Genomic DNA, 22,700 nt, shown 5'->3' on the forward strand with positions numbered 1-22,700 from the left:
GGGATACCTCCTAACATCGTTTCGGGCCTCCTTTTCCCGGTGTACTGCAGTAGCTCAACGTGGCATGGAGTCAACAAGTGGCTGGAAGTCCAGGGCGTATCAAAAAGAATCATCCGATTAAAAAAAATCATAACTATTATGTTATTTGCAATATGTGCGTGAACAACGTAGTGTTGGAAACAGCAAACTCTCAAGTTTTACATGGTTCCAGCTAGGTGGCAGCAGCGTGCGTCCACTTCAGTTCTAGTAAAAATTGTTTCAGGACAAAAGAAAGCGTTTTGTGTTCTACGTTTTGCGCAGAAAGGGTCAGTAGCAACTGTTCAGCGTGACTTTCATACTAGGTATGGTGTGGATCCTCCTACAGCACAGAGCATTAGACGACGGCATGAATAATTCCGAGACACAGGTTGTTTGTGTAAAGGAAAATCGCCGGGCCGTCCCCGGGTGTCTTGACACAAAGGTCGAACGCATCCGTTATAGTTTCATAAGGAGTCCGCAGAAATCCGTTCGCCGTGCAACTCGACAGCTCAACATGCCCCCGATGTCCGTCTGGCGTGTATTGCGTCGACGTTTGCACATGAAACCTTATAAGATTCAGCTACTGCAAGCTATTCGTGAAGGTGACAAACAACAACGTATGGAGTTCTGTAATTTCGTTCTTGGCAAGATGGAGGATGATAGTTTTCTTACACGCTTAGTGTTTAGTGACAAGGCAACATTCCATTTAAATGGAAAGGTGAACTGGCATGCCGGCCACGGTGGCCGAGCGGTTATAGGCGCTTCAGTCCGGAACCGCGCGACTGCTACAGTCGCAGGTTCGAATCCTGCCTCGGGCATGGATGTGTGTGATGTCTTTAGGTTAGTTAGGTTTAAGTAGTTCTAAGTCTATGGGACTGATGACCTCAGTTGTAAGTCCCATAGTGTTTAGAACCATTTTTTTGAACTGCCATACTGTGAGAATATGGGGTACGGACCAACATGAAGTTGTACAACAAGAGAGGGTCTCTCCAAAATGTAATGTGTTTCGTGCTGTTTCCCGGGAATGGTCCATTTTGCTTTGCCGAGAACACTGTTATAGGAAGCACATATCTCGGTAAGCTTGAGAACTTTCTTTTCCCACAGCTGGGGACTGATACGAACGACTTCATTTACCAATGTGATGGGGTAACGCCACACTGGCATCTGGAAGTGCGGGAATTTTTAAATCAAAGGATTACTGGACGATGGATCGGTCGCACTGGACCAACTGATTCAACCTTACATCACTGGCCTCCAAAGTCACCGTATCTGACTGTATATGATTATTTCTGGTGGAGGTTATAAAAGACTCTGTTTATGTTCCTCCATCAGCAACAACAATGAATGAAATGAGACATCGCATAACAGCAGCTGTGGAATCTGTAACAAAAGACATGCTCGCTGCAGTGTGGGAACAATTTGAATGCGGCACTGACATATGCCGTGCATCTCAAGGATAGCACACTGAACACATATGAAAAGGTATGAAAGAAAAAAACCTTTTTCAGTTTCCCATTCATCAAAAAAACAAAATTCATTGTATACGTATATTAGTTTCATATGGACGTGCCAAATCGGGTGATTCTTTCTGATACATCCGGTATGAAGCCATGCTGCTCCTACAGCCGTCCGTAATTGCGAAAACGTTGCCGGTGCAGGATGTCGTGCACACGAACAGACCTCTCGATTACGCTTCACAAATATTCCACGGGATTCGTGTCGGGCGATGTGGGTGCCCAAAGTATTCGGTCGGACTGTCCAGAATGTTCTTCAAACCAATTCCGAACAATTGTGGCCCGGTGAAATGCTTGGGAACATGAAGTCCATAGATGGTTGCAAATCATCTCCAGGTAGCCGAACATAACCGTTTCTAGCCAATGATCGGTTCATTTGGACGAGAGAACCCAGTCCATTCCATGTAAACACCGCCACCGCCGCAGGGCCTTGCTTACAACTTGGATACATGGCTTCGTGGGGTCTCACTCGCATCCTACTGTCAGCTCTTACCGACTGAAATCGGGACTCATCTGACCAGGCCACGGTTTTCCAGTTGTCTTAAGTCCAACTGATATGGTCACGAGCCAAGGAGAGGCGCTGTAGGCGATGTCGTGCTGTTAGCAAAGGCACTCGCGCCTTTCGCCTGCTGCCATAGCCGATTAAAGCCAAAATTCGACGCGCTCTACTAACAGGTAAGTTTGTCGTACGTCCCACATTGATTCCTGTGGTTATTTCACGTGGTCTTGCTTGTCTGTTAGCAATGACAACTTTACGCAAACGCCGCTAGTTAAGTGAACGCCCTCGGCTACTGCGTTGTCCGTAGTGAGAGGTAATGCCTGAAATTTGGAATTCCCGGCACACTCTTGACAGAGTGGATCTCAGAATATTGGATTCCCTAACTATTTCCGAAACGGAATGTCCCATGCGCCTGATTCAAACTACCATACCGTGTTCAAAGTCTGTTAATTCCCGTCGTGCGGCAATAATCATGTCGGAAACCTTTTCGAATGACTCACATGATACAAACGAAAGCTCCGCCAATGCACTGCCTTTCTATACCCTGTGTAGCCAAGGTATATGTACAAATCGCCAACCCATGACTCACACGTCAGTGTAGGTATGAGCCCTTCTTGAATGCGACTGACACCCGTCATTTTCAAATAACTGTATGGCGGATACGGTTAATAAAAAGGGCATAAGTTCATTACCAGTTTTTTTTGTTCAGATTCACTAATACGATCACTCCTCAAAGCATGTACCTTTCCTCCTGATTCACCTACTATACAGAAAGTAGATGGCGTTGCTTCTACATATTCTGTCGGTTGCATTTACATGCTAATTATTCGCACGTCCAGCCACAGAACTCATGTCTTCCAAGGTTAACGTTTGTTGAACGTCGCCTGCGTCATGCTGCAGTTTTAATGGCCAGCAGTAAATTTACGGCATGACGCTCCCATTCAGAGCGGTAAGAATCATTTCCTCGCTAAATCATTTTTCCACAATTTGCCTCAATTACTTGAGGTAGACGCCGTGGCGTTTTCTTAATAGGCCAGTTGTGATTTCCTGTACCATCTTTGTCGAACACATCTTCTGCTTTGTCTCTGATGAATAGGTCATCAACGAGATCTTAAATCGTTATCATAATTGCTAGACTATCGCTGTGCAATGGAATTCGGAAAGTACCTTCCTCTTGTTACTAAGCTTATATTGTTTACTACATACATCTTAAAAATAGCTTAATGCTATTCATTACAATTTCCTGTGACTTTCTGCTTTCTATTCAAATGGCTCTGAGCACTATGGGACTCAACTGCTGTGGTCATAAGTCCCCTAGAACTTAGAACTACTTAAACCTAACTAACCTAAGGACATCACACACATCCATGCCCGAGGCAGGATTCGAACCTGCGACCGGAGCGGTCGTGCGGTTCCAGACTGTAGCGCCTTTAACCGCTCGGCCACTCCGGCCGGCTGCTTTCTATTCTGATCCGATTTGCGTACCACAAATCTTGAAGCCAGAGGATTGTTTAGAACGTTAGAGTGCTTAACTAAGCGTAGTCGTATGGACGTGATATGTTCTGGCTCTGAGCACTATGGGACTTAACATCTATGGTCATCAGTCCCCTAGAACTTAGAACTACTTAAACCTAACTAACCTAAGGACATCACACAACACCCAGTCATCACGAGGTAGAGAAAATCCCTGACCCCGCAGGGAATCGAACCCGGGAGTGGGAAGCGAGAACGCTACCGCACGACCACGAGTTGCGGACTGATATGTTCTGATCTTCCTCCGGCCTTTGAACTGACTTACCTAGCCAGTTACAGAGTGATCTAAAATGTAACATTGACTCGAAACCATTTGACGTTCTTCATTCACACAATTAATTGTGGGAAGTGAAAGAACCGTTAAGTGAAAAAATAAAATCTTGGGAGCGACAACGAATTAAACTGTAGACCTTTGGGCTCTACAGTTGATAAGAGTACAAAATTGTTCATCCAAAAGTAACAAAGTTGTTTTTGTATATTTTTCTAACATGATTCAATTTTCACAAATGAGAAAGAACACTTAGTGTGTTTTCTACCACAACGAGACTTAGTCAGCAATACTAGGGTAAATATCGTGCAATGTGTGGTAAGATTATATCTGATGTCTTGAGAATTAAGTCACGGAATTAAAGTTGATGAATGCTGGATGTTACTTCATTAATGAAAACATTCAGACCGTCAAGATAAGATAAATAAAAACATAGGTGCCAATGGGCTAGTCCTTTGTGCAACAAATTAGTTTGCACCAGTTAATCAGAACTACAGTTTACAAATAGGTCTGTCCACAAAAATGTCTAGTTTTCTTCAAATACAGTGCAAATACCTGATGCTTTGTTGACTAATGACAACATGCTCCAATATGGCTTTGCAGTTACCGAGTGAGGTGGTGCATTGGTTAATGAATTAGGTGCGGATTAGGAATGAGATTAAAATCCTCACCTAGTCAACCATATGTAAGATATCTGTAGTTTCTCCAAATCCTGTAAAGCATTAAAGTTCTTCTGAAAAGGTTAGGTCGATTTCTTCTCCATCTTTGCCGAAGCCGAGCTTGTGCTGCTTTTCTGATGGCAATGTCGACGGGACATTAAATTTTAATCTTAGTTGTACTTCAATCCTTTGTCTGTAGCCGAGATATTATGTCGTGAGGAAGATAATAGTTATCTCAACCGCGTCGTTTTCTACGATGCGGCGACGTTTTAAGTTACTAGCGTAGAGGACTTGCGGCTCAGAACCCCACGCGAGACGACCACTCGGAAGACACAGCGATAGTATTGTCGGTATGTCATGGTATGTTGCAACTATTTGTTATTTCCTAGTTGCAGTAATACCACGCAAATGAGATAACTCCTTTACATTCTTCATTGAGTCTGTAGTTGGATGGCGAATACAGAATACTTGTACTTGAAATTCAAACTCTGAAACGAATAGTATCTTAAGTTTTACAATGATTTCTCCTATAGTAGTGGATACTAAACTATCAAAAATGCAACACCAAGAACGCGGCATGCAAGAAAGACTAGGAGTAACGGCATACACTTTTTTCACATAAGAAAGGATTACGCAGCTGATTTCTCATTCAGAAATCGCATTTAAATGTTCGATGTGTGTGAGAAGATCAAGCTGGGCCTCATGCAAAAGTATAAACGTGGCACTATATAAAACTGGCGCTGATAGCACAGGCACATAGGGAACACACACGACACAGATCTGTAATTCCACGGTATTTCTGATAAGTTGAGAAAACCGTCCCAAAACACATGTGCTACAAAACGTCACTATTTCCTTTGCATGTACCCCGACATCAATATGGGATATGATCACCATGCACACCTACACAGGCCGCACAAAGGGTTGGCATACTCTGGATCAGGTGGTCGAGCAGCTGCTGGGGTATAGCCTCCCATTCTTCCACCAGTGCCTGTCGGAGCTCCTGATGTGTCCCAGGGGTTTTAAGCCGTGCAGCGATACGTCGACCGAGAGCATCCCAGACTTGCTCGAGCTGGTTTAGGTCTGGAGAACAGGCAGGTCACTCCATTCGCCTGATATCTTCTGTTTCAAAGTACTGCTCCACGATGGCAGCTCGGTGGGGCCGTGTGTTATCATCCATCAGGAGGAAGGTGGGACCCACTGTACACCTGAAAAGGCGGACATACTGGTGCAAAATGACGTCCCGATACACCTGACCTGTTACAGTTCCTCTGTCTAAGACATGCAGGGGTGTACGTGCGCCAATCATAATCCCACCCCACACCATCAAACCACGATCTCCATACAGGTCCCTTTCAAGGACATTAAGGGGTTGGTATCTGGTTCCTGATTCTCGCCAGATGAAAGGCGAGAATCAATGTTCACACTATACATGGACTCGTCCGTGAACATAACCTGGGACCACTGTTCCAATGACCATGTACTCTGTTCTTGACACCAGGCTTTACGGGGTCTCCTGAGACCAGGGGTCAGTGGAATGCACCTTGCAGGTCTCCGGGCGAATAAACCATGTCTGTTCAGTCGTCTGTAGACTGTGGGTCTGAAGACAACTGTTCCAGTGGCTGCGGTTAGGTCCCGAGCAAGGCTACCTGCAGTACTCCGTGGTTGCCTGCAGACGCTGGTGGTGAGATATCTGTTTTCTTATCGTGTTGTACACTGTGGACGACCCGCACTCTAGCGCCTGGCACGTTTCCTGTCTACGGGTATCGTTGCCATAATCTTGAGATCACACTTTGTGGCACACGTAGGGCCCGTACTACAACCTGCTGTGTTTGACCAACCTCCAGTCGCCCTAGCCATAACGTCATCAATATGTGTTCTTTGAGCCATTTTCAGCACACAATCACCATTAGCACGTCTGAAAACGTCTGCACACGTACTCATTGCACCGTACTCTGACATGCACCAACACACCCCTGCGTATGTGGACTGCTGCCAGCGCCACCGTGCGACGACCGCAGGTCAAATGCACCGCATGGTCATACCCCCAGGTGATTTAAACCCGCAAACAGCCCACCAGAGCGTTGTTTCACTATGTATCAGCATTATCCTTAATTTATGAGCATGAGTCTAGCATCGATGGGTTCGGTAGAAAAATACTCGAAGCCGTGCAAGAGCTGAACGACCCCATGCGGATAGCACCTTAGAGGACTGCCTATTTGGCCGAGCAGTTCTAGGCACTACAGTCTGGAACCGCGCGACCGCTACGGTCGCAGGTTCGAATCCTGCCTCGGGCATGGATGTGTGTGATGTCCTTAGGTTAGTTAGGTTTAAGTAGTTCTAAGTTCTAGGGGACTGATGGCCACAGCAGTTAAGTCCCTTAGTGCTCAGAGCCATTTTTTTTTTCTTTTTGACTGCATATTGTTCGCTGGGCCGTGCAGGATGTACAGCCATATCATGAGACTTGACTCAGGAAATGGATTTGTTTGCACTTGGACAAGTATCCACATGGGCAGTCCAAAAGAAGTCTGTAGCACCACGGACCGTCAGTGCAACAACCGTGGTTGTCACTTCGCTTGAAGTGGCAGCAGGGAGTGGTGTGCCCCGACAGCAGCGTGCCAGACGACAACACTGGACACAACGTCGTCTTTTGAGAGGAGTCCCAGTTCTGTGTACAGCTTTATGATGAAAGTACGTGCGGGTGGAAGCTCCACGGAGAATGAACGTAGCCAGATTGCATTTATCATTGTCATATGGCAGACGGTATGTAGGTGCTACTGGGCACACAACACGATACACGATCTTCTCTAATTTGTATAGCGGGTGATTTGGATAATGGCTGCTGCGTTTCTACGCTTTAACGCTACCAATACCAAGGCATATTCCATAACGCGCCTTACTAACGAGGGAGGTACTTTATGCCCACACGGAAAAAATTTGAAAAAAAATTGTTGCAGAATTATATTAACAACATACTTTTTAATGAGCTATTACTGTACAAGTACCGTTCATAACCTGAAAATACCTTTTAGCATACTCTTAGCCATATCAGTCTACTTTCAATAATGTGTACTACCGACTTCATGACCACCACAAAAAAATTAAAAAATGCAGATTTAGTTAAGTGTCATTGACTTTTACTCTCAACAAACATTTTAATGAGATTCTGATATGTAAGTAAGGCCCTGAACCTGAAATACTGAACATGACATTCACTGGGGAAGGTGAGATCTGCTACAGAGACTTACATTTTTGGATTAATTTAACTGTAAAATTTAAAACATGCATGGAATCCGGTAGAATAATTCATCAAAAATAATAAGTATTTTTCAAAACTTTAAGATATACAGTAACTAACTATATTACAATATTTTCAAGAGGTGTGCATGAAGTACCCCCCCCCCCCCCTTGGTACTGGGAGGGTTAATGGTGTGTCTATGTACTATGTACGTGATCTCAGTGACATTATCTTTCAGAAAGATAATGTGAGACAGCAAGCTGCCTGTCCTATCCTGCTCTACGTTGGCATAAAAGTTGTTCGACTGTTGCCTTGGCCAACTCGTTCTTACAGATGTCTCGCGCACTGAAAATATCTGGTCATGGGCTGTGTAGAGACTGGCAAGGCTCCACTCACCAGCCACTACGATTGACGAACTCTGGTATAGAGCTAAAGCAAAATGGATGACATCTTGAAAGCGCTGCCTCACTGTCTTCCGGCAGATGCTACGGACCTCTACTGTAAAGAGTACATTGAAAAGTAACAGAGAAATCTGAGGTTTAAAACAGAACTTAGTACATCGTTCTTAACGGAAGACATTGTCACAAACGAATCCAGCGCCAAGCGTATTCCGATGACGTGTAGTAAGATGGTCATTATTGATGATGTTATCCATGACGTGTTAGGAAGCATTTTTATCTCTCTGACACAGTTCACGGAGGATACAGCCATACACTGGAAAGTAGGTTAAAAAAGTCATCGAGAAATGTGCGGCGACTTCAAGATGCTCAACGTTTAATGCAAAGACTTGCAGTTGAACCTCGACATAAATAAATGAAATGTGATGCGCGTAACCCCCCTTGGAGATTCGAGTCCTCCCTCGGGCATGGGTGTGTGTGTCTTGTCCTTAGCGTAACTTAGATTAAGTTAGATTAAGTAGTGTATAAACCTAGGGACCGATGACGTCAGCAGTTTGGTCCCACAGGACCTTATCACAAACTTCCAATTTCCAACCAACAGATATCTAGTAGTGTGTTCAGAGTTATGTAAGGTGCATGTATCACGTAATCCAGATATGGGGAAGGCGGATTCCAGACTGGGAGTTATTGGAAGAATCCTGAGGAAGCACTCCTCACAAAACACGTGTTCGGCAAGTTCTTAAGTACTGCACCTAGATTTAAAAAAGAGCTGCTCTGCAGGTCACCGATCTCTTTAGCCGGCATCATCATCATGTCGGACAGTGCAGGCCGTTCTGCTTACACAGGGATTCAATATTATCCTCCTACCTCCTCCACGGGCGTCTACCCACCCCGACCACAAGATTTTTACAGCAAGTCTTTTTTGCAGGCTTTTAACCTTTCACCAGTAAATCCCCTGCCCTGATTCTTTAAAGAATCGAGCTTCCCCATACAAAAGCTAGTTCACCCGAACTATGTGTCGTAAAATGATATAATTTTGCATGATATGTGGTATATGTGTGTACTGCCGACAAAATGTGTTGCGAATAAATTTAGTAGTAAACAAGTAATAAATTAGCGTCATAATCGTCTTATGAATGTCGCAGTTCTTCTTATTTACGTGGTGAAAACAAAAGGTGTCTTGCAAATGCGGAGGTCCTCTCCAAATAAAACGTCATGCATGATGCTGCAGTGTTTTACTCCATGAAAGCGAAAAAGTAGTAAACGATCAACTTCTTTCCCTTTCATCATTTAGAGTGTGTGTGTGAGTGTGTGTGTGTGTGTGCCTGCGTGTGCGCGCGCATATGTGTGTAAGGAAGAAGGGTGTCAACGAGAAAAAGTTTCGCAAAAGTTTGAAATGATATGTAAAGTTTGTTCTAATACGCTAAGTGCTTCATTCTCAAGCACTGGATGAAAGTCTGCATAATTTGCGCGCTGTGACTTACGCTGCCTCAAGACATATACCGTACTTTACAGACTACAACAAGCACCTCAATTTTTAAGCATCTCTTTAAAAATATAACATTTTCAGCACTTTTATTATTAGATTCATCACCATCATAAGTCATTGTGCTCATTGCTGAGCGTCGTGACCCCATGAACCAAGTGTCTCCATCCCGGACTGTTGCCAGCTGCTCTTAGTGCCTGCTGAAGAGTTAGACCGGAGATCATCTTGATTTGATCTATCCACCTGCTCGCTGCTCTTGCTCTTGGTCTCGTGCCCTCGATCTTCCCTTGCAAGATTATTTTCGCTAGATTTTCTCCATCTTTTCTCACAATATGTCCAAAGAACTGCAGAATGTTTTCGGTGACTCGAAAAGAAAGGCGTCTGGAGATATCGAGTTGTTCAATAATGGACACATTTGTTCTTTCGCACAATTTTATGCGTGGCATCCTACGCCAGCACCAAAGCTCAAACGCATCAATGCGTGAATCCCAATCGTTGTGCAACTGATTCATACAAAAGGGTGACACCTTTCGTATGAATCAGTTACAGAACGATTGGGATTCACGGTATCCAGTTTTATGGCGCTATACGATAATCCTGATTCGAAAAAAGCGAATGGGGCCTGAAGATTGCAAAAGGAATTGCCGGGACTGGTTGCGTTCGAAATAAAATAAAATAACCTAAAGTATACGGTTGTTGGTAAAGTTTATTGAATTGAGAAGTACGTACCAGCCGATGTCCCCTGGCCATAATGGACTGACAGAGACTGAATATTATAGAGGGTGCTCAGAAACAGTCAGAACAACTTGTAAGGGTGTTACAGGCGAACTTGTGCTCAGAAATAACTGTTAATAAAAAAAAAATCCATGCGTTGCGGCGTTTCCGAGTTATGTAGCATTCTGGTTAACCAATCATGTCGTTGCAATTTCGAATTTTTTTCTTAACGATTATTTCTGTCACTGAAAACCCTGACAAGCTTTCCAGACTGTTCCTGACCACCCTGAAGATTCAAGCGAGGAGGTCTGTTACGTTTCTGTTCTTCTATATATTCGTTTATATTAAATTTCTTCAGCCGGCCGGAGTGGCCGTGCGGTTCTAGGCGCTACAGTCTGGAACCGAGCGACCGCTACGGTCGCGGGTTCGAATCCTGCCTCGGGCATGGATGTGTGTGCTGTCCTTAGGTTACTTAGGTTTAATTAGTTCTAAGTTCTAGGCGACTGATGACCTCAGAAGTTAAGTCGCATAGTGCTCAGAGCTATTGGAAACAAATTTCTCCAATTCCGCTTTTCTTATAAATTTCATTATCTCTTGTACGATACCTCTCTTCTCCTTTCTGTTACGGCCAGTCCTCATAATGATACTACACAAGCTGCCACAATTTGTACTATTTCATTTGTGTGAACTTTTTTTTATTTTGTCAGTAATCGTTTTTCGTCACGGTGCCACACATCTGTTGGAACTTGAACAACGCATTTCTCAGATATTCATCCTGGTCATAGGAAACCAAGCATTCTCAACCTGTTTAATTGTTTTATTATCACCAACAACATACAAGAGCACTGGATATTTCCCCTGAAGTACCATTACCTTAAATTTCGCGAAGAACAACGGCAGGTCGCAATTTAAAACTGAACTGAAGAGTTGATGCGTGGCCAATTGCAGGCTGCCTGGAAGCAGCACCTGGCCATCAGCAATTACGATTGTTTTTAAAATCGTGTGGGTAGTTCTAAAAAGTTTGCTTTTCTGTCCCAGCCTGTCTTCTATGAAGCTTTCTTCTTAAGTACCTTTCGCGTATGAAAAAGGAAGAGAGAAAAAAGCTCCCTGTACATTGTGTCACACACGATCTGATTGCTTGTCGACTACAAGTAAATGGACGCATATTTTTGATGAAAGATAAAAGAAAATTTTATTGGAACCATACTTTTAGGAGTGTCAAGGAAATCCATCGAACTGGAAAACGATGATAGGTGATACTATTATGAAAAAAAAACTAAATAAATTACCGAGGAACTGTATTTACAGCTGTGTCTGTCGTGTCCTCGTGAAGTTTACATTCCGTGAATTGACGTCACATAAGAGGGGAACGCGAGTTTTACGAGGGCGCGGGCTGCAGGCCTGTAATCGGACACGGTGACGGAACTATTACTGGCGTCGGCAGACCGCCAGCCTTCCGGGCGCCTCTGAAGTTCAAAGGGCCTTTACATTTGTCTCCCCAGCTTTGCAGCCGGGAAGAATAGCGCCGGCTATGCCGCTGACACAATCGCGACCTCTTGTTCACGCAACCACGGCTGACGCCGGACGCCACCAGTTATGTGCGAAACTTGTCTTGCGTAAGTGGCGCGATAAACTGAAAATTACGGGGCTAGAGCGATTAGGATGATATGCTCGTGGAACCAACATCAAAGAAAAAAATGGTCGCGACTAATTCTTTGGCTTGATTCCTGAATGAGAATACAGCGGGAATGGTAGAGGGACGAGAGATGATAAAATGAGGAAATGAAAAGGTAAGGTCAGAGACCTGTCGATACCACGATTGTCAGCGGCGGAACAATAATTCGTTAGACAATGACAGAAAAGAATACCGGATGCTGATTTGTCAAAGGAACCATTAGGCTTTCGGCCAAAGTGCTTTAAGGAGGCTACTGACAACCTTAATCAGGATGTTGTAGACGAAGATAAGATTCCTGACTTCGCTAAAGACGATGTAGCGAAGTAGAGAAAGAAGGAAATGACACAGGTTGGATCACAAATACTTAATAAGTAAGTACAGAAGAAGACCGATACCCTTTTATTTCAATGAAGCAGAATCTCCAGTTATTTATAGTTGCATCGGGCTATTAACACTGTTAGTAGAATAACATCAAAGTGTGGTACTAACTATGATTTGTGATCCAAACGCTGACAATTGCCTAAGGTGGTGAGGAATATTGGAACGGTTTAACCCTAGGATGCATGTACAGGGCCTCCGAGACCCTTGTATGTCTTCATTTTTAAAAAAATTCTGTAATTTTTTGTTTGATTTCAAACTGCTTTCCAGTGCTCTTTCACTAACACTGTTGACATTCCTCCTACCAAGTCTGAACGAGATACCTTTTTAAGTTTTTTGTATAATTCAATACGTTTACCCGTACACTGTGAATGCATAAGCAGGGCTTCAGAAGCCCTCACACATTTATAAATGTTCTTTAGCCTATATTGTCTTCAACATTTGTTTGGGAGCAGTTATTAATTCAACAATAACTGTAGTGGCATTTCCGGCAACAGGAGCGCCAACAGCAGCAATAGCTGTAGTAGTAATAGTATAACTAAAAAATAATACACACTGCTTTCACATACTGGCGATGTCGGTGTATTACTGATCTTTTTGCTATCAAATGTTTTATTATTGCACAGTATTGTTATCATGTGCTGCTCTTGTCAGCCTCATTGTTACTGTAGTTTGTTTTTTGCTGCAAGGCCCGTATTGTTATGAGTATGACTTGTTTAGTGCTGCAAAAGCTGCTGTTCGAAAGACACGCCTTTTGCTATGGCTTCTACACGCAAAGCAAGAGTCAGTACGTGCAAATAATTTTGAAAGTGTTGTGGCTCAGTGGTTTGAAGATGATTCTTGCGAGGAAGGAAATATTTTTGAAGATGCAAGTAGTGAAGAATCAGCCAATGAACCTGCAGATGTGAATATTGAGGCAGATGACAGTCCTTACGATAATATTACTTCATCAGAGTCTGAAAATGAAGAACCACCACAAAAAGGTATAGAAGACCACACATACATTAGTCGGAATGGAACTGTTTGGAAATTAGATCCTCCTGCAAATTTTCATATGCCTGTTCATAATATCGTAAAGAAGGCACCTGGTCCAGCCCGTGGTTTGAAAACCTGTAAACCTAAGGATGCCTGGGACTATTTCATCTCCAAGGAAATACTAGAGGAAATCATCAACTGCACAAATATTGAAGGCAGAAGAGTGGCTGCTTTACGTGGTAAAACGTGGAAAAACGTTTCGCTTGCTGAAATGGAGGGTTTTCTTGGTCTTTTACTGCTTTCTGGTGTTGAGCAGGGTTGGGATGTCCCCATTACAGAATTATTCTTGGATGAAAAGGCAAATCCTACATATAAGGCCACCATGTCAGTAAATAGATTCGAGGATATAAGGAGAATGATTACATTTGATGACAGGCGTACCCGTGAAGCTCGATCTGCAGATGCCAAACTTGCAGCTGTTCGCTATGTATGGGAACTATTTCTTGACAAGTGTAGAAATAGAATGATTCCCAATGATTCGCTCACAGTTGAAGAACAGCTAGTCCCATTCCGTAGAAGATGCAGCTTCACTCAGTATATGCGCTCTAAACCTGCCAAGTATGGCATAAAATATTTTGGTTGTGTGATGCTACATCTGCATATGCTTTAGACGGAATTGTTTACACAGGAAGAAAGCCCCATGAACCTATTCAGAAAAATCTTGGATTGAATGTGGTGAAAGATCTTGCTAAAAGCATTGAAGGTTCATCAAAAAATATTACTGTTGACAACTTCTTTACTAGTGTGCAGTTGGCAGAAGAGATGCTTCAGAAGCAAATTACAGTGGTGGGAACAATCAAACAAAATAAACCAGAAATTCCTAATGAGATGAAACCATCTGCCTCAAGAGCGATTCATTCCTCTTTGTTTGCATTTAGAGGTGACATTGCAATGGTGAGTTATGTTCCCAAAAAGAAAAAGTCTGTTGTTCTCATTAGCACAATGCATCACGACAGAAACATTGATGAAACTCATGCAAAAAAGAAACCAGATATAATAAAGTTCTATAACCCTACGAATGAATTTAATTGATGAAAGGAGAAAATATAAAAATGCAGTAAATGAAGCAGGCAAAAAGGAATACAAACGTCTCAAAAATGAAATCGACAGGAAGTGCAAAATGGCTAAGCAGGGATGGCTAGAGGACAAATGTAAGGATGTAGAGGCTTGTCTCACTAGGGGTAAGATAGATACTGCCTACAGGAAAATTAAAGAGACCTTTGGAGAGAAGAGAACCACTTGTATGAATATCAAGAGCTCAGATGGCAACCCAATTCTAAGCAAAGAAGGGAAAGCAGAAAGGTGGAAGGAGTATATAGAGGGTTTATACAAGGGCGATGTACTTGAGGACAATATTATGGAAATGGAAGAGGATGTAGATGAAGATGAAATGGGAGATAAGATACTGCGTGAAGAGTTTGACAGAGCACTGAAAGACCTGAGTCAAAACAAGGCCCCGGGAGTAGACAACATTCCATTAGAACTACTGATGGCCTCAGGAGAGCCAGTCATGACAAAACTCTACCATCTGGTGAGCACGATGTATGAGACAGGCGAAATACCTTCAGACTTTAAGAAGAATATAATAATTCCAATCCCAAAGAAAGCAGGTGATGACAGATGTGAAAGTTACCGAACCATCAGTTTAATAAGTCACAGCTGCAAAATACTAACGCGAATTCTTTACAGACGAATGGAAAAACTGGTAGAAGCCGACCTCGGGGAAGATCAGTTTGGATTCCGTAGAAATGTTGGAACACGTGAGGCAATACTGACCTTACGACTTATCTTGGAAGAAAGGTTAAGAAAAGGCAAACCTACGTTTCTATCATTTGTAGACTTAGAGAAAGCTTTTGACAATGTTGACTGGAGTACTCTCTTTCAAATTCTGAAGGTGGCAGGAGTAAAATACAGGGAGCGAAAGGCTATTTACAATTTGTACAGAAACCAGATGGCAGTTATAAGAGTCGAGGGGCATGAAAGGGAAGCAGTGGTTGGGAAAGGAGTGAGACAGGGTTGTAGCCTCTCCCCGATGTTATTCAATCTGTATATTGAGCAAGCAGTAAAGGAAACAAAAGAAAAATTTGGAGTAGGTATTAAAATCCATGGAGAAGAAGTAAAAACTTTGAGGTTCGCCGATGACATTGTAATTCTGTCAGAGACAGCAAAGGACTTGGAAGAGCAGTTGAACGGAATGGACAGTGTCTTGAAAGGAGGATATAAGATGAACATCAACAAAAGCAAAACGAGGATAATGGAATGTAGTCAAATTAAGTCGGGTGATGCTGAGGGAATTAGATTAGGAAATGAGACACTTAAAGTAGTAAAGGAGTTTTGCTATTTAGGGAGTAAAATAACCGATGATGGTCGAAGTAGAGAGGATATAAAATGTAGACTGGCAATGGCAAGGAAAGCGTTTCTCAAGAAGAGAAATTTGTTAACATCGAATATAGATTTAGGTGTCAGGAAGTCTTTTCTGAAAGTATTTGTATGGGGTGTAGCCATGTATGGAAGTGAGACATGGACGATAACTAGTTTGGACAAAAAGAGAATAGAAGCTTTCGAAATGTGGTGCTACAGAAGAATGCTGAAGATAAGGTGGGTAGATCACGTAACTAATGAGGAGGTATTGAATAGGATTGGGGAGAAGAGAAGTTTGTGGCACAACTTGACTAGAAGAAGGGATCGGTTGGTAGGACATGTTCTCAGGCATCGAGGGATCACAAATTTAGCATTGGAGGGCAGCGTGGAGGGTAAAAATCGTAGAGGGAGACCAAGAGATCAATACACTAAGCAGATTCAGAAGGATGTAGGTTGCAGTAGGTACTGGGAGATGAAGAAGCTTGCACAGGATAGAGTAGCATGGAGAGCTGCATCAAACCAGTCTCAGGACTGAAGACCACAACAACAACAACAACCCTACGAAGGGTGGAGTAGATCAAATGGATCAGAAAATTCGTTATTACACTTGCAAGAGACAAACAAGAACAGATACTACCGTCATATATAGTTAAAAATATGGGTTCCCGGCCTTTGACCTTCTTGTGCGAACGCACACGCTATGCCCGAACTCGTACGGGACTTGGTAGATTAATCTGCCACGAGTAATGAGTATGACGGGCAAACATCTATTAGGCGCACGAATGTAGTGTTGTGGACATGTTGGGAATGTGGATCTCACGGGGAGCGTGCCAGGTATAAGTCCCTGCAGACGCACTATCCTCTGTGCCCGCGGTGGCTCAGATGGATAGAGCGTCTGCCATGTAAGCAGGAGATCCCGGGTTCGAGTCCCGGTCGGGGCACACATTTTCAACATGTCCCCAATGAAGTATATCAACGCCTGCTTGCAGCTAGGGTGTCCATTTAATTATCATTTCATTACAAACAAGAAGATGGCCATTTGCATTATGGATGAATATGATGGACGTCGCAGCACTGAACAGTGAAATTTTATTTTCCGCCCAACATCTGACATACCATAGTCGAAGAAGTGATAAAAGGCGTTTGTTCCTAAGAGATTTAGCAGAGGAAATGGTAAGACCGCTAATGGAACTTTGTATTCAGATCCCTAATCTTCCAAAGAAAATCGTTGATGCGATGCAAAGATGTGGTGTTCAAAAAGATGTCATATTGCCGAACCAACTACCTGTTTCAGGAAAAAGAAGAAGATGCAATTATTGTCCATATAATAAACACAGGAAAAGTGCTATGACATGCATTAAGTGTAAAACCAACATTTGTAAGGAACGTAGTGGCGTTCTTTGTGCTTCTTGTTTGTCACATGTTGAAAACTAAGAAAAATGCAATTTTATGTGAACAATGAATAATAACTTTTTGTCAAAATATTGCCTATATACATAATATTGTGAATAATGAGTATGTATTAATTGAAGAAATTCCTTGTAATAAATGTTATAAAATGTAAACTGCAACTTATAAGTGAATTAATAAAATTATTTGCATATGTTGTATGTAAATAGATGTAACTAATAAAAATTCACTCTTAAGAGTTTTTTTTAAAACTTAATAAAATGTTAATCAGGCCCACCAGATCCTGTTACTGTGTCTTAGGAATCTTTCAATATGAGAATAAATTTGACAGAAATAAATTTAACTCCAAAGAATGATTATATGAAAAGAGGAAAATTTTAAATTAGGGCACGGCCTTGGAGGCCCTGCATATGCATTCATGTGTTTTTTCGGCTCTGTGCATCCTAGGGTTAAAGGTCTCTATGGCATATACGAGGGTTGTTTTTTAAGTAAGGGCCGTTTTTATTTTTAAAAAAAGATACAAATACTTTTGTAAAAAAAACTTTTATTTTCTGATTCTACACACTTTTACCTATTTTTCTACATAGTTGCATTGTTTATTTACGCACTTGTCATACCGTACAACTAAGTTTTTAATTCCCTCTTCAAAGAATTCGGCCGCGTGCTCCGACAGCCAAGAGTTCACGGCCGCTTTCACTTCATCGTCGTCATTGAAGCGCTGCCCGCCAAGATGGTGTTTCAGGTACCGGAAAAGGTGAAAATCGCTAGGAGCAAGGTCGGGGCTGTATGGTGCATGGTCCAAAACTTCCCAGCCAAAAGAATCAATCAAATCCCGAGTCTTTTGAGAGGTGTGACGCCTAGCGTTATCGTGCAGGAGCAAAACTCCTTTTGTCAGCATGCCGCGCCTTTTGTTTTGAATTGCTCTGCGAAGCTTCTTTAGAGTTGCACAGTAGGCATCTGAGTTGATTGTCGTTCCTCGTGGCATAAAGTCCACTAGCAAAACACCGCGCCGGTCCCAGGACACAGTAGCCATAATCTTGCGCTTTGACAGCGTCTGTTTGGCTTTGACCTTGACGGGTGAGGTTGAGTGTCGCCATTCCATCGATTGTCGCTTGCTTTCGGGAGTGATATGGGATACCCATGTTTCATCTCCAGTAACAATATGACTCAACATGTCATCCCCTTCTTCCTCGTAACGAATCAAAAAGTCCAATGAGGTGGCGAATCTCTTCTCTTTGTGGTCCTCTGTGAGGAGTCTGGGTACCCACCGAGAACACAGTTTCTTAAAGTTTAGGTTTTCAGACACAATTTTGTACAAAACCGATCTTGAAACTTGTGGAAATTCTAAAGAAAGAGTGGAAATTGTGGATCTTCTGTCCTCACGAATCTTTGTTTCGACTGCAGCCACCAAATCATCAATGATCACAGAGGGCCGGCCTGAGTGTTCTTCGTCATGGACGTTTTGACGGTCATTTTTAAACTCTCTAACCCATTGACGCACTTTACCTTCACTCATTGCATTCAAGCCATAAACTTCTGTTAACTGACGATGAATTTCTGCAGCTGAAAGGCTTCTCGCGGTCAAAAAACGTATCACTGACCGTATCTCACACGCGGCGGGCGATTCAATAATCGTAAACATTATAAAGTAGCACAGCGGTGCGTACATGTCAGCTACAGAGCTGCAACTTGCATCAGTGTGAACGGGAAGGATGCCGGCAAGTAGCGCGGCGGCTTGTTGCGGCGTCCGCGCGAACTACGGGACTATAGGCGCGAACGGCCCTTACCTAAAAAACAACCCTCGTACACTGACGACCCAAAACATTGTGACTACCTGCTTAATAGCGTGTTGATCACCTTCGGAACGCAATACAACAGCGATTCTGTGTGGCATAGATTTGACAAGTATTTGGTAGATATCTGGAGGTAAGTGGGACCTGATGTCTTCGAACAGGTCACGCAATTTCCGTAAATTATGGACTGGTGGCTTGCACGCGCTGCGTCGAACTGTGGTGCAACAGCATCCCAGATGTTTCCACGGGATTCAGATCAGGCGATTTATGTGGCCAAGACTTCAGCATAAGTTCACTACCATGCTCCTCAAAACACTGTATCTCGATTCTGGCCTTCTGACACGGACAGATATCCTGCTCACAACGTGCCATCGCTGTCGAGGAAGATAAGACTCTTGAAGGAGTGAGGATGGTCCGAAATGATGTTCACTTAGTCTAGAGCTGTCATTATGCTTCCGATTACTATCACAGGTCCCGCGGAAGCGAAGGCGAACATTCCCCGTAGCATCGTACTGTTCCCATTGGCCTGGATCCATGGCGCGGTACATGTTTCGAGCAGCCGTTTTTCTTGATGACAGAAAGTCTGGACACGACCCTCGATCTGTTGTAACAAGAAATATGACTCATCCGACAAGGCAACACGTTTTCGTTCATCCACAATCCAATCTAGATGACCCCGTGCCCATTGCAACTGTAACTGACAATATCGTTGTAGATGCAATGTAGATATCGTTAGGCCAACATGGGAACACTGCGGAGCTCCGTGTTCAAGAATGTGCGCTGAACGATGTGTTTCGAAACTCTTGCGCCTGCACCAGCATCTACTCTGCTGTCAGATCTGCCACAGATCGCCACCAATCCCGTTTTACAGGCGGAGCACACCCCCGAGTTCCATGTACTGTGACACGGACGTCAGCAGTTTGTCGCTACTTGCGGTTTCACCGTCCTTCAGCTACTTTTCATAGAAGCTCATAACTGGTGAACAGCCAACCAGCTTCGCCTTTTGTCCAAATGCTCGTTCGCAGGCGCTGGGCAAAATCAATCTGCCCATTGTCACAGTCGCTTATGTCATTGGATTTCCCAATTTTCTGTGCTAGAATGATTACCAATTCGTCTGTGTTCCGCTTACACGCTTTCTTACGGCGTCTAATGCTCGCAACGCCATTGGGCAGCAGTGTCGAGGTGGGCAGTGGTCGTAAAGCTTTGGCTTGTCTATGTACAGTCGTGGACAAAACGAGCGAGACCCCTCGCTTTTTCGTTATGCTGATCCGCACAGCTTTAAAGTCTGTTACACAGCATAACAGGCAAGGCGACGAAGTGCTACCAACTTACTATGCAAGTTCTCTCAGCTGATGTGCTGAGATAGCTAGCACTGGAGAAACTCGCGCTTCGAAGACACCACAGCATCGTCTGCCACCACTTCGTTGGAAACGAAATACCTCAAGTATAAGCCAATGTGTTGTATTCACATATCTGTGACTATGGCTTGGATCTAAAATGTGGTTATGGATAGTACGTATGCTCAGATTGCGAATATAACATCATGATTAAAGACAAGGGGAAATGAATTAGGCGTCCTTCCTCTTCCGTAACATAAAATATATTTTAGTTATTCTTTCTTAAATGAACTGCGCAGAAAATCATTCACCAGAAGTGAATAACTTTTTAGTAACACCAGATGATATTAACAGCTTGCCGGCGCGGATTAGCCGTGCGCTCAAAGACATCATATCGCGGACCGCGAGGCTCCTTGCGCCGTCAGTTCGAATCCTTCCCCGGGCATGGATGTGTGTTAGGTTAGGTAGGTTGAAGTAGTTCTAGTTCTAGGGGGCTAATGACCTAAGCAGTTTGGTAGCATAGTTCTTAGAGCCATTTTTTGACCTTTCGCATAAAATTTTCTTTACATAAACGGCCGTGTCTTTAGATTGCGTTGACATAGCTCACTTTTTTACACCACCAAGGGACCGTATACCGCAGGAAGTGCGATACATATTCGCTTATTATGTTCACCCGTACTCGAGGTAAACGGGTTTTAAGGGTTGGGTAGACAGATAGACGGTCAAGAAAGGGAGACTAGTAGGGCTCCATTTTTACCGTTTTGCGTGACGAAATCCTAACAACGAAAATAGCTACCACAGTTACTGAAGATGAGGGCAGCATTATAATTTCCCCTACTCTTTATTTGAAATGTTCCAGATGCAGTCGATACATCAGCATATTAATCGTAGCTACGCTTTCGATCCAAATCACGTTTATAGGAATGCAAATAAAATCCATTTGCCTACAGACGTGGTAATTCAGGTGCCACTATTAATGCCACCGCGTTTTAGATGTGCGAGCATTCCCATTGCCAGCTACCTTAAGGAACACTTCGGCTAATGAACGTTTTCTGGCTGGATCACGTCTAATGGAGAATTGGAAACATTGTAGAATAAGTTTGGCACCTACGTCACCGTTTATTTCCTGGGGTGGTGCAGAATTATCCTACTAAATTTACTCGCTAATAACAGTTTTTTGTTATTTCTATAAACATCCCGAATGATTGTCACACAAGCGGTGACTTAAAGGTAGACAATTCATGTTTTTGAGTCCAGAAAGCTCTATGCAACAGAAACTGTAGATCATTTTACCATTTTCATTGCGAAACTGCCGGCTTCTTCATATCTGGGGTAATAATAGAGGGCTGTTTGCCTGGGTTGTCTGCTAGCGTAGTGAAAGGTGTTTGCTACTGCAAGGGATGTCTGGCTTTCTTTCAGTTCTAATCTCGAGGGAGGCAGATAGATTATCAGTAAAGGAAATTTAAGAAATTCTCGCGCCCCAAATACGTTTTATTGCTACCTTTATTCTGTACCGGCTCCCTGTTGATGTCAATATGAAACTCTTCTAGAATTTCATACTTGTTACTGCCTGCTTTTTCCGCTTCTGTCAATAGTTGAATTGACTTAAGTGTGGCACAGTAATATTTTTAACTGAATTTCGTTATGAATCTTCACACATTGCTAATTTTGCACACATTCATGGCAGGTCAGCTACAGTAATCCTGTATGACTGGTCTGAACGTTGGCACAGACCGTTCCGCGGGCGAATGCTCATAATATTTTGCTAATTCGTAACTATCTGGGATACTTTGTCTTACTAAAACAGTTATGTTATCTCGATAAGCCGAATTTAATTTTCATTAGTACAGCTCATACTAATTAGCGTTTCTTCTTTCATTTGTATCTTATATTTAGATGTTGTGGTTAACACACTAATCAGCATTAATATAGTCTTACAGATGATTGAAAACAGTCTGACAAATTTCGGATAGTTTTTCAATTTCAGGCCTGTGCATAGTATGTTGGTAGCTCTTGGTCGCCTTGCCTGTTATGCTGTGTAGCAGACTTTAAAGCTGTGCGGATCAGCATAACGAAAAGGCGAGGGATCTCGCTCGTTTTGTCCACGACTGTACGTCGGCCTCCATAGCTGAGCAGTCATTTGCCACACACTTCTGTGTGGTCCGATATCCCGTACTGCCTAGGTGTTTACCTGGTAGTGAAGGTAGAATGGGATACACTCAGATTCGTGGGGAATTTGGAATAACTGTCGTTAACGGCCGGGAATGCATCAGTCTGCACTGATTTCCAAATAGTTTCATAGAACAGCAGATAGCCAGGCACTATATCTGAAAAGTAATTATATGAACTTAAAATATTTCTTAGAAAATAAAAAGCACAAAAAC

The 22,700-nt window shown here is 43.1% G+C and overlaps 1 non-coding gene across 1 annotated transcript; it reads left to right on the forward strand.

Moving 5' to 3' along the window:
- Positions 1 to 16,642: 16,642 nt before the first annotated feature.
- On the forward strand, positions 16,643 to 16,717 carry Trnat-ugu (transfer RNA threonine (anticodon UGU)). The gene has a single exon. It is a non-coding gene; the product is annotated as a tRNA-Thr (tRNA).
- The last annotated feature ends 5,983 nt before the right edge of the window (positions 16,718 to 22,700 follow it).

This window comes from Schistocerca cancellata, chromosome 6, assembly GCF_023864275.1.
Source record: "Schistocerca cancellata isolate TAMUIC-IGC-003103 chromosome 6, iqSchCanc2.1, whole genome shotgun sequence".
In the NCBI taxonomy this organism is placed as follows: domain Eukaryota; kingdom Metazoa; phylum Arthropoda; class Insecta; order Orthoptera; family Acrididae; genus Schistocerca; species Schistocerca cancellata.